The 13,202-nt window shown below is 41.4% G+C and overlaps 1 long non-coding RNA gene across 1 annotated transcript in view; it reads left to right on the forward strand.

Annotated features, from left to right (window-relative positions):
* Window positions 1-9,209, forward strand: part of LOC138467139 (uncharacterized) — a 214,164-nt gene extending 204,955 nt beyond the window's left edge. The window contains exon 4 of the long non-coding RNA XR_011268068.1: window positions 8,965-9,209. This is a non-coding gene — a long non-coding RNA (uncharacterized lncRNA). The remainder of the gene's footprint in view (window positions 1-8,964) is intronic.
* Window positions 9,210-13,202: the final 3,993 nt, after the last annotated feature.

Genomic DNA, 13,202 nt, shown 5'->3' on the forward strand with positions numbered 1-13,202 from the left:
ATTATAACAAAAAATAGACAGAATATGCCAACTGGTATCTAACTGCCCCAAGATTTTACAATATCCAAACAGATAAATCAATACCACTTCATTATAACAAAAAATAGACAGTTAGAATATGCAAACAGGTATCTAACTCCTCCAAAAAAAAACTTTTTTTAATCCAACATGGATTTTCTTTTTCCCACAGACCCAATGATTTTAGCAACAAACACAGAGCTGAGCAAATTGCACAGTACACTGGTTTGTAATCTCCAAAAATTCGAGGCTAAAAAAAGAAAATGTTGATTATTCAATGTTATAAGTTGTTACAAAATACCAATACTAACATGATCTTTTCTTTTATCACAGAAATTAACTCCAGTTACAAAACCAAACAGTAAGCATATTATAATAAGTACAACCATCGCAGCAAATCGCACCCATAGTGACTTATAACTTCAGTGCTTATAAATTTGGTCTTGGCCATGCACGCAAGACTCTAGGCCCTGGCCACAACCACCGCAGCATATAACACCCATAGTAGCTTATAAATTCGGTGCTTATAAATTTGGTCTTGGGTCCCAAAGTTATAAGCCACTATGGGTGTGATATGCTGTGGTGGTTGTGGCCAGGGCTCTATGGGTGTGATCTATGGGTGTGATATGCTGCAGTGGTTGTGGCCAGGGTCTAGAGTCTTAGGCCATGCACCCAAGACCCTAGGCCCTGGCCACAACCACTGCATCATATCACACCCATAGATCACACCCATAGAGTCAAACATTTTAACTATGCCATATGGGCACTTTTAATGTCCGCGAACATTATGAGTGTTCTCAGAACAGTTTCAACTTGCCTACGAACAGTACGGACAGGTATAGCTTCCTCCGGACACCCCCATTTTGTTTATTTACGAACATTTCAGAACACTGTGTGTGTTCTTACAACAGTTTCAGCTTGCTTGCGAACAATACGGACAGGTCTAGCGTCCTCATGACACCCCCATTTTGTTTATTGATGAACATCCCAGGACACTTGATGTGTTCTTAGAACAGTTTTAACTTGCCTACAAACAATACGACAGGTATAGCATCCTCAGGACACCCCCATTGTGTTTATTTACGAACATCCCAGGACACATGATGTGTTATTAGAACAATTTCAACTTGCCTACGAACAATACGGACAGCGTCCTAGGACACCCCCATTTTGTTTATTTACGAACATTTCAGGACACCGCGTGTGTTCTTAGAACAGTTTCAACTTGCCTGTGAACAATACGGACAGGCATAGCGTCCTCAGGACACACCCATTTTGTTTATATACGAACATTTCAGGACACTGTGTGTGTTCTTAGGACAGTTTCAGCTTGCTTGCGAATAATATGGACAGGTCTAACATCCTCAGAACACCCCCATTTTGTTTATTTACGAACATCCCAGGACACTTGATCTGTTCTTAGAACAATTTCAACTTGCCTACGAACAATACGGACAGGCATAGCGTTCTCAGGACACCCCCATTTTGTTCATTTATGAACATTTCAGGACACCTCCTGCGTTCTTAGAACAGTTTCAACTTGCCTACGAACAGTATTTACAGGCATAGCGTCCTCAGGACACCGCCATTTTGTTTATTTACAAACATCCCAGGACACTTGATGTGTTCTTAGAACAGTTTCAACCTGCCTACGAACAGTACGGACAGGTATAGTGTCCTAAGGACACCCCCATTTTGTTTATTTACGAACATTTCAGGACACCACCTGTGTTCTTAGAACAGTTTCAACTTGCCTACTAACAGTACGGACAGACATAGTGTCCTCAGGACACCCCCATTTTGTTAATTTACGAACATCCCAGGACACTTGATGTGTTCTTAGAACAGTTTCAACCTGCCTACGAACAGTACGGACATGTATAGTGTCCCCAGGACACCCCCATTTCGTTTATTTACGAACATCCCAGGACACATGTTCTTAGAACAATTTCAACTTGCCTACGAACAATACGGACAGCGTCCTCAGGACACCCCCATTTCGTTTATTTACGAACTTTTAGTAATTAATGCCTTCCCCACTCCCATTATGCCCTATGGGGCAAAAATGGGAATGGGGAAGGGTAAATGGGGATTGGGGACTTACCGCCCCGCCAACCTCGGAATGGGGCGGTAGGTCCGCCAACCACCATGGCGTAAACATAGTTTACGCCATGGTGGTAAAGGTACGACCCAGGCGGTAATTTACCGCATGGGTCGTAATGAGGCCCATAGTCCTTTCCCCTTCACCAGAATGTGTTTGTGCATTTATCATTATCTCTTGTGTTGGTCAACCTCTTGCAGTAGCATACAATATTGGCATTTTTTTGTATTGCCTCATCGACTGACGTATGCAGCTGTCTCTGTGCATGGCACACTGTCTGATTGGCAGGTCCTTCAAAAATGGGAGAAACAGTGATGTGTTTATTAGGAAATCTATTCTATGAACAACAACTCATTGAGGCTCAGATTGTGAGACGCCTGGCCAATGTTTGTTCATGTGGCAGACATTGAGGGTGGTTTTTATTCTGTCATTGTAGGATGATTTGTCCTGATATTACCAAAACTGACCTTTTACTATTGACCTTTTCTCCTAATTGACCTGATTCTGGTGGTCCAAATTGACCTTCTGCACAATTGACCTTTATATTATAATAGTCATTGTATATCTATATATATATTACACAGCCACCTTAGTGGCTGTGTAGTTATGGTTAAGTTGCTGTTTTCATAGGAAGAGCCCTTTTTGGGCGGCTTATAACTCTGCTCTCCCTGGACAAATCCTCACTAAACTTTGCAGAACAAGTATATGGGTCACTCTGAATTTTTTTGCAAAGTTTGGTGAGGTTTGGTCCAGGTGGGGGCAAAGTTATAAGGGGGATCCCAAAACTTGCCACTTCTTTTTCCCATAGACTGAATGGGGAAAAAAACTTTGCTCACATCTACAGCCCAAACCGCTGGATGGATTTTCACCTAATTTGGACCAAGAGCAGCGGCTTGGTCCAGAAAGCAGCTTTTGCAAATTTGGTGAAAATCCGTCCAGTAGTTTTTTTTTAAATGACCAAAAAGTAGGTCACAAAAAATTAGTGATATCTATGTTCGGTCCGCGGACACACTTCCCTGTTCACTCTGCGGACAGTATCCTGATTGGCTAATCGGCTTGCGTCATGTCCACGGACATGCAACATGTTCGGTGATTGGATGGTGAAGAGCGTGAAGTGTGTCAGATTTTTGGAAACGCCCGCCATCTTGGATTCGCCGACATCCGCGGACACTGCAGTGAAACTTGGTGGAAAAATACTATTTAGTAAAGTGTGTTGGCATGTAAGACTGTTTGGGGATGGTGGGGGAGTAAAAGATGGGTTAAATGTTGTATTTATTTAGGTGGTAGGCACCCCTGTTGTGCTCGTTCTGACCGCGGACATCACAGGTGTCCTGAAATGTTCGTAAATAAACAAAATGGAGGTGTCCTGAGGACACTATACCTGTCCGTATTGTTCGTAGGCAATTTGAAACTGTTCTAAGAACACATCAAGTGTCCTGGGATGTTGGAGGCATCCCTGCTGCCTTGCTCCACAGCACTGTCTCTGCCCTCTTCATCCAATGGAACTGTAGATAAGAAGACATAGAACACAAACATCAGGGTATTGCATAGATGTGTGCTTGGCACAAAAAATCTTAGGACAAAGTATACTGCTAAAGGGTATAATCATCATCACCCTAAACAACACACAGGTACATGCAATTCACATACATGTCTGTCATTCACAACAGACAATCACATCCGGGGACATGGCACTGTCACAACCTATCAATTACGCATGCTACACACACACATGCATCATGTGACTCATGTCATGCACACACATCACCTGACAGTCCTCAAGCAGTACACTGAGCAATCACATCAGAGTCACTTCACCAGCAATCACGCAACATGACTAGGTCACACATTGAAATGCACCTGTTATATCCATGCATGAGCGATGGCCAGTCACACAGTACATCTTAGACACATTCACATGAACACCATCTATGCACATGAGGTTGACAACACCACCTCATCTGTCACACTTCTCACAGGGGCATGTCCCAGACACATGTAACTAACCACATGCACGTTGTGAAATGCTGCAGTACAACACACAATGCAAATGTCACATATAGAGCACTGTCTGGGACATGCACACAGACATCCGTACAAGAGGCACACTTGCTGTTAGCCCAAGGTGCACATTCCCACCATACATCAACATGCACATGCACTGTGGAGGCCAGCAACACATGGACACTCACCTGAAAACTCCAAACGGTGCTGCAAATCACTGACCTGAGTGTGCAGCGCAGGGTAAAACCTCTCCAGAACCTGTATGTCAGTGGTGTTCAATTGGCCCCGGTGCCCCCCTTGGTTGGGACCAGCCAAGAGGGAGCGCCGGTCCTTGTGGGTCCTGGATTTCAGGTCCTTCAAGTGCTTGCGCACATGGTGGCAGTCACGGGGTGCCAGCCTCTCCGCGTTGTTGGCACACACGATGTGGTCCCAGATCAGCTCCCGTCCTTCCTTGCCGACTTGCGTTGGGGCATTGAAAAGGGCATCATAATGCCCCAGGACATGCTCCAACAGGATGTCAACTTCCCTGTCAGTGAAGGTGACAGACATCTGCCTCTCTGCTGTGGGGTTGTGACATGCCTCTGTAGATGTTTGTTCAGACATGGCAACCTCTGAGGCAGGAGTGAGTGGGCAAGTTGATCCCGAGGTTGGTCCTGGGGCTGGGATGTGGAGCAGTGGTGATGTTCTGGCACATTCAGAGTCTTCTGGATGAGCAGAGGTGGTAGCAGGGCTGAGGACAGGAGAACTGGCAATGGCTGGACAGCAGGCACTCAAATTGCAGGGCAGGTGGGCAGCAGGCAGATGGCTTGGAGGAGGCAGCTCAGGGCAGTTGGAGGAAGGTAAAATGGCTTGTATGCAGGAGTGCGTGGGTCTTCCGTGTTTCTCGCAAGGGCAGCTGGAGGGACGGTTACTTCACGTGTGCAAAATTTGCGAGTACACATGAAACCAGAGGAAAGGGCCTGCGTGACATGTGCTGGCCGTTGGGCATTGGCGTTCAGATCGGGATAAAGGAGTGCATAGGTGAACATTATACCACTTGTGCAAGTTGGAGCGGACGGACGTTTGGACTTCAGAGATTTTAGGGGTGCCACGCATTTTGTTCACTATTGTGACAGTGTAAACTTCTTATTTTGGTGGGGGATTTGCCTCAGCATGTGTATTTTTCTTTTTTGGAGGCTAACGGTGAGTCCCGTACGCATTATTATTCATACTCTGGGTGCCCCTGTGTATCACGTACCTCAATTGTTAACATCACAGTGGCTTTCGTGGGCTTCGATGAAATCATTTGTGATGTCATCTAGGATGTCCTGGGTGTAAGTCTTAGCAGTGCACAGTGGTGGCGCGAGTTATGGTTGCTTAGCTTACCACAACTGGCAAATTTCAAGGGTTTTTCGGTTTTACTTGGAACCATAACGTCCCTTTAACAAAGTTTTTTTTACTGATATATATATAGAAATATATTAACATACACACCTTTTTAAAAAAAATCTTTTTTTATAGCCACAGCTATTCTACCCACAGCTATGAACACCCCCTTATAGCTGCAGGTACACGTACATTTTTTACCCAATTAAAAGCACATATTGCAAAGGTTTCAAATTTCAAATGACACAAAGCTAGCGGTGAGTACATGGAATCGGAAAGACATGCAACATTATGTGGCGTAACATCCATGAAATTATCTTATTACTGCACAAATGTGTGTGTCTTATTACCCACACTTACAAGCAGGCATTCACACCCACGGCTAAACAATCCCACTAAAATATATGTTGCGCCATTCGCCAGATGATAGCCGCGGGTATGAATGCCTGCTTGTAGCTGCGGGTACACATACTCTTTTTCATATACTCAAAAATACATATTGCCAAGGTTTCAAAGTAAAATGACACAAGGGTAGAGGTGAGGGCATGTAATCAGAAAGACATGTAAAATTGTGTGCTGTACATCCATAAAATAATATGATTACTGCACAGAAATTTCTATCATAATACCTGCAGCTCTCACAGCAGTTATACATGTGGCATGCCAAAATACACAGTTTCCCTTTGGCTTGTGGATACCCACGGCTATGGCAGCCTTTAAGAGGGAACAAGCTTTCATTGGCTGGACTTCAGCCGCAAGCATAAAAAAAGCTCTAAATAGCTGCATGTATATGGACATTTTTACAAAGCAGGAAACACATATATGCAGAGGCTTCAAACTTTAAATAACATAAGGCTAGAGGTGAGGAGCCAACAAAAATTATATATGAAATTTTGACTTCCAACAAACAACCAATACGTGCATTTGGTTAAAATATCATGCTACCTGCAGCTATGGCCACAGGTATACCCACAGCTTTAAGAAAAATAGGCAATAGAGAAAATGTTAATTTTCTATTATATTTCATAACTTCCATGCGTGGCTCTTAAAAGAACATTTGTGCTTTTGTGGCAGTTTAAAATACAAAAATATCCTTTCATTCAGACAAATCCTCCTTAGCTATATAGCAATTAAAACATATTGATATACTTCTCTATTCTAATGTTCTTTTCCCAAAGAGAAAACATCTTGTGCTGCAAGTCAAAAATATTTCTCCACAATCTGAGCATGCACCTCTCATTTCAAGTACTCCATCTAAAGTAATATTATAGAACAAGAAACACTATGCCAATGCTTTGGATACACAACCCATATGTCCTCAAAATCAGTATTAGCCCCATTCTTAAAATTCTATATTCCTCCACAATCTTCTGAGCAATGAGATTCATCACCCGACAATCCACATAACAAATGGACACAATCTCCTTCTGAAATTATACTGTCCAGAAAAAATATCTATATCCTGTTTAACTGCACAATCTGATAAAAACACACTTGTCACTGAGGAAATACCACCTTACTATATAGAAACACATTTTAGATTATGAGGCTTTAGAACCACCACTTCAGTTGGTTCATATAACTGTCACTCAAAAAAGCGACACTGTCTCTTAGGTTGAATAGCTGAACAGCAGCTGTGGAACACTTATCCCACAGAGGAGGAAATGTTGAAGGGAAATATTGAAGGGAAAGGCTAAAGAGAAGCAGCTACAAGAAAGTGCAGGATGTTTTGAATGTTGTGAGTTTATTTGTTATGTTTATGTTTATGTAAAATGTGACAAACAATACTATCTTTAAGTAACAAATATAATTCAGCATATCTTAGCATTGTAAACAAAATACTATTCAAAGTAAAACATATCACTGCGCTATTTAGATGACACATTGGTTTGCACTGTAGCTGATTTTAAAGCTATACATCACTCTTAATAATAGTGCCATAGGCACTAAGAAACATACAACCACAATAATAATAGTACATACCTCATAACTCGAGCTAGATTCAATTGCCTTATAAATTCCACATAATCTCGATGGGCAGGGGGCAGGCAGAGCAATGTGTGCCCTTTTGGCTGTGATGCCAAGGAAGATACTTTACACTTTGTGTTGTTTTGTCCAGTCTGCAAGGACATAAGAGCAAGAAAATTGGCTCAAGTCTTTTCAAACAGACAATTTGCACAATGCTGACCAGCTTTGTTATATCTCCTCTGGGCAGAAAATATGTTTGTGAGCTGGTCATTGTTATCCTTCTTGAGACAAGTGATGGCCAGGAGGGCATTTCAGTTGTCCCCCATTTGTGTTAGTTGATGGGCTCACAAAAGTGGTCCAGTGCAGAATAATATTAACAAATGGGGTAGGCACATTTTAATATGTACACATTGTAAAACGATTGGTCAAAATGCATATAGCTGCTGCTTCTTACCAGGTATTATTTCCATTGATAATAGATTAATCTTTTAACCTTGTGGTATCCAGAATTCATAAACAGAGTCTCTGGGCCTCATGACGAGGTTGGAGGTAGTATTTCCGGTTTTACCTGCAAGGCTACCTCCAAACTCGCATCCAGGTCCAGCACCTGCGAATGGGCAATTACTGGGCTATGCCGGCCTAGCCGGACCTGGTATTTGCCCTTTAATGGGTGCCGGGCCTGATACATCCCCATTCCCATTGCAGCCCCATAGGGCTCAATGAAAATGGGGAGGGTGGTAGCACCGGTACTGTTAGTAACGGTACTGGTGCTGCCATCATGTTCTGTTTGCAGGTGCCGGTACGGGCACCAGGTCAGACCTGGTGGCTGCAAGGGCACCCGCGAGCAGAACTCATAGTATGGCGGTACGGTAGCAACGGTGCCAGTAGTGATACTGGTGCCTTTGTTGCCTTACCTCTGTACTTATAATGAGGCCGTCTGCCTTGTATTGATGCATTTGCTTCTGCCAGAACTATGTACTTCTCCTGTGTTATTCATTTATTATGTCTTCATGCATATTTACATGTGTTTTATTATTTTATGGTATATCCTTATGTAATTTGCAGAATAAAGTCATTTGATTGAAATATAGCAAGGCAGGAAAGATTGTGTCCCATAATCTCATGAGGTCATTTAAGGCATTTGTCCCATTGAAAGCAATAAGCTAATTTCAGGGTTTTCTATTAATTAATTATGAAAAGTGACCAATAAAGAGAATTGCGCTTTTTATTACGCCATTCTTTTCTAAAATAAACAGTAATGGAAGCTAAATATGTCACTAAAGTTATTAGAAGTAATTACATACCTTGCTGTAGCTTAGGTTAAGTCAACATGTATGTGTTAATATGTGCTCCATGGAAAAGAAGAAAAAAGTCACTGAAATGATATGAATGAAAACACTAACTTTGTACACTTACTGTTTTTAAATGTCTGTGTTACCATCAAAAGTACTTCAAAAGTTAATTATGTCTTCAAATGTTTAAAAAACATTTTAAATATTTTGTAACAGAGGAAGAAGTGATTCAAGTAAGGATTAACAACCAGCCAGCTGAGGAATTCCCTTCAAATAAAGTCATGGATACTTTAAAAGAAATGAAAGACATTTTAATGAATCTTCAAAATGATTTGGCATCACTGGAAAAGGAAATAAAAGACCTGAAACAAAAACAGATAATACCAATGCAGATAACTGGGCTGATGAAGAACATCTATCATGTGTAAATAATAAAAGAAATGGAAATCTCACAACCACGTTCCCCCAAATAAATATTTTTATAAAAAATGTTGTTTGTATACTTATTTAAATTTTAGAAATTGTACAGTTGTATATGCTGTCGATGAAGAGAATTCCATTAAAGTTTTACTGTAACTTTGCACAAATACCACGCAACTTTCCAGCACTAGCAAACCCCAGCTATGAGAGATGTTATGGAATAGGCTCCCAAGACCAAAGACATTCATTGTAGCCATGGCTGCTGCCATTAATGTCATTGTACCTGCGGCTACCTTGAGGGATACCCGTGGCTATAATACAAATATAAAAAATGCATTCAAGGAAAGAGATCGAAGAGGTGCAGGTTAGGGTAGTGTGGTAGGTAAGGGTAGAAGATGGTAGACTAGATTGGAAACAGAGAGTGCGGGTACGGTGAACAGTGGTAGAGAGGGCGGGGTTAGTATGCATGGGCAGGGGTAGAAGGGTAAGTGAGGTGGGTGGGTGAACAGAGGGTGGGGTTGGGTGGGTGAGTGGTGGTTGTGGTGGTGGTAGAGAGGTTGGAGTTGGACAGGGTGGGATAGGGTGGGTGCGGGTAGAGAGGGTCAGATAGGACAGCTGGGGTTAAAGAGGATGTGGGTAGGGTGGCTGGACAAGCATTTCAAAAGAGTGCATGTAATACTCTATTGGGCTCGGAATGAGAACGCACCAAGTTAAGCCAGTCCTGAGTTCCCCGATGCATTGAATTTCCAGAGTTTAGTTGCAATACGTTTCTCACCTTATCCTCCCTAATGCTATATCCCCATAATTCCATTTTCTTTGTCATTGTCAATCCATTATTTTCAAAAATGTATGTCCTCTTGGGTTTTGCAACAGGAATGCACCAAAGTAAGCTGGTGGTGATCTCCCCAATGCGTCCAGTGCGCATGGCCTTCGATGAAGTCATCAGGGATGTCATAAATAATGTAATTAGTGATGCCACCAGTATAGCTGTGGCCATAGTTGGACATATAGATATGTCCATGTTATTGTTAAAACAGTAGGTACAGCCATAGGCCATGCCCCCACACATCTGTATAATGGCCATGGCCACAGTACTATATGCACAGTGATTATGTAATGTGTATTAACATTGTAAATTGAATAATGTGGTTATTGGACTTTCAAAATGCAAAAAGCATAATATTAGGTATGGTAAGAAGCGTATAATTTGTGCTTTTCTGTCTGTAAAAAAGAAAATATTATGAGTCATAGTTATAACTAGTTATACAATATACTTTATGAATTACAATTAGTTACAGATGTACACATGTTATTTTTTTACCCTCATAAGTAGTATATTGTATGCAATCTGAAACATTTGTGCGTGGCACACTGTTGTTGTCTTCACATAAAATAAGCATTGGGTTACTTGGGAAAAATCCATGGTGGATTGAAAAAACCCATACACTGTCTAAAATGTACATGTCAAGGTACATTCACAAAATCCATGGTATACGTTTATACAGTTTGTGAGACAACTCCTTTATGTTTACTTATTACATTTTCCTCTGACTGCTGTTCAGGTTCTCTGTAAAGAAGAACATTTTTTAGCAAACTCCTTATTTTTTCTTATCTTTTTTTTTGTGCCATTTTTTGTCCATATACCTCTTTCTTTTGTCCTGTCATTTGTTCTATTTGTCAAATCATTATTTTAGTTAGTTATTTTCTCCTTTTTAATATATTTATTGTTAGTGGCATAGTCCTTTTTTCATGTATTTATTTTTATTTCCCAGGTCAGGCATTGTACACCATGTCTAACCACAGCAGTAGCAGCAACAATATCATCTGGGTCCCAACACCATCTCCACCCCCTGCAAAAAATTGTGCGAAATGACTGCAGGCAGCTGGAGGTACTTCATGATGGCGGTGCACCATCATGAAGTACCTCCAGCTAAGAGATAGAACAGGTGCAGTGCTGTGATCCCATTGTATTGCAGAGAAAGTTTAGGACAAGTGCAAGCAAAAAACCCTTTAACGTCGGATTAGCCTTAAAGCCTTCACAAGACTAACATTCTACATAAATCAGTGCTCCCAAGCAATGGATTGCAGTGAGCGCAAGAAACCAATTAATCTTGACTTTCATTTCACCAAAGCAGAGGAACATTACAAGGCGTTGATTTAGAAGAAAAAGGGAAACAGTTAAAAATGTAGATCTTCTTGAAGCTCCAAATAGAAACCTCTAAGAGGGTGCACAGTAGTTTATGGTAGAGCAGGCTCTGAATCACAGGACAAGTGCACTCTCAGAGTTTCCACTGCAAATAAACCTTTAAATATCTAAAAAGATATCCCTTAAAAAATGATCATGTAGCACAGCATATAATCTTAATTATAAATATAATTTGTAATCTGCAGCAACAAAACAAACACTATTACTTAATATAATGTACACCCACCATACTACAAATAAACCTTTAAATATGTAAACATTGACTGTCACTTACTTTCAACTAATGCAAAAGATCCAAATACGTTCACATCAGCCTCAGAGTCAGAATGTGCAGTGTTCTGCAATCTAGATGGCAAAGTCTACAAAATGGTGCCTATATTACTTTCCAAAATCAACAGCACAGAAAGAAGACTGTAGTAAGCAAACAACTAAAATGGCTCACATTTTCACTGCAACATATCACAAGCAAGTGCACAATTGCAGCAGTAACACCAACCAATTGCAAACACCAAAACACATACATCTTGCATGCCCCACTCCTTCTATTAGTAGAAATCCAAACTAGGAGTCATTTTCCTGCAAACAGAGAGGAACTGCACATGCCATAGCTTGTTTTAAAACTATGTGCCAGATTGGAGACATGTGTACTACACATGTGTTGAAATACTAAACTCAGTGTACCCCAAAACACTCCTTTTAAGGACTACCTATTACATACATATGCAGACATATAATAACATACACAACTCTTTTTTTCAGCCATCTTTTTATAACCACGGCTCTTCCACCTGCAGCTTTGAAAACCTTTGTGTAGCCATGGATACACATACATTTTTTACATACGCAAAAACACACATTTCAATGGTTTCAAAGTTCAAATGACACAAGGGTATAGATGAGGGCATGGAATCAGAAATACATGTAAAATTGTGTGGTCTAACATCCACATAATAATACAACAATTGCACAGAAATGTGTGGCTTAATACCCGTGGCTATTCTACATAACCGCATGCACAACAAATAATCTGGTGGCATGGTATGTTAACTCGGCTACACACGTCTGGCCCGATGCTGAATACATGTATGCCAACAACCAATGACACAATGTAAAGCTATTTTATGTTAACCGTGGCTATTAGGAAAACAGTGAAAAAAATGGCTACCTGTTTTCCCAGACCCGCATCAAGTTCCCCCCACATCCGTAACAGCTCCCCCACTCCCATGATGGCCTCCTCACCTCCCCTGCCCTCTCCCATCTCCCCTATAAGTCTTGCCATTTCTGTGATGCAGTTTCAGTTGAAATAACGACTAGCCACGTGTATAAACCACATTATAGCCAGCGCGATACCGAATACCCGTGCGTATGCCAACAACCGAATAAAGCAGGTATATCTGTTTTATCATAGACCTGGCTATCAGGAAAAAAGGCAATACAAGAACAGCTCCCCTGATCTCTCAGACCCTCATCAAGTGCCCGGACCATATGTGCCAAATCCACCAGCCCCATGAGGGCCTCCTCATCTCCCCTGCCCCCTGCCATACACCCTTTAACACTTGTAATTTCTGTGAATCAGTTTCAGTTGAAATGTTGGCCAGAAGCAGGTATACCTGAGGTTAAAGTCAGCGCAATGCTGAATACCTGTGAGTATGCCAACAGCCAATGAAACTAGTTATTTCTGTTTTATCATAGCCATGGCTAGTGGGGAAAAAAACAAAAACAAAATTATTTCCTGACCTCCAAGGACCTTATGCGTTGTATTTTCCGATACCCTCAGCTATAACCTGGGGGAAACCGTGGCTATCTCTCATATTGAGAAAAAGAAAAG

This window comes from Ambystoma mexicanum, chromosome 4q (genome assembly GCF_040938575.1).
Source record: "Ambystoma mexicanum isolate Mex_15411 chromosome 4q, UKY_AmexF1_1, whole genome shotgun sequence".
Lineage (NCBI taxonomy): Eukaryota > Metazoa > Chordata > Amphibia > Caudata > Ambystomatidae > Ambystoma > Ambystoma mexicanum.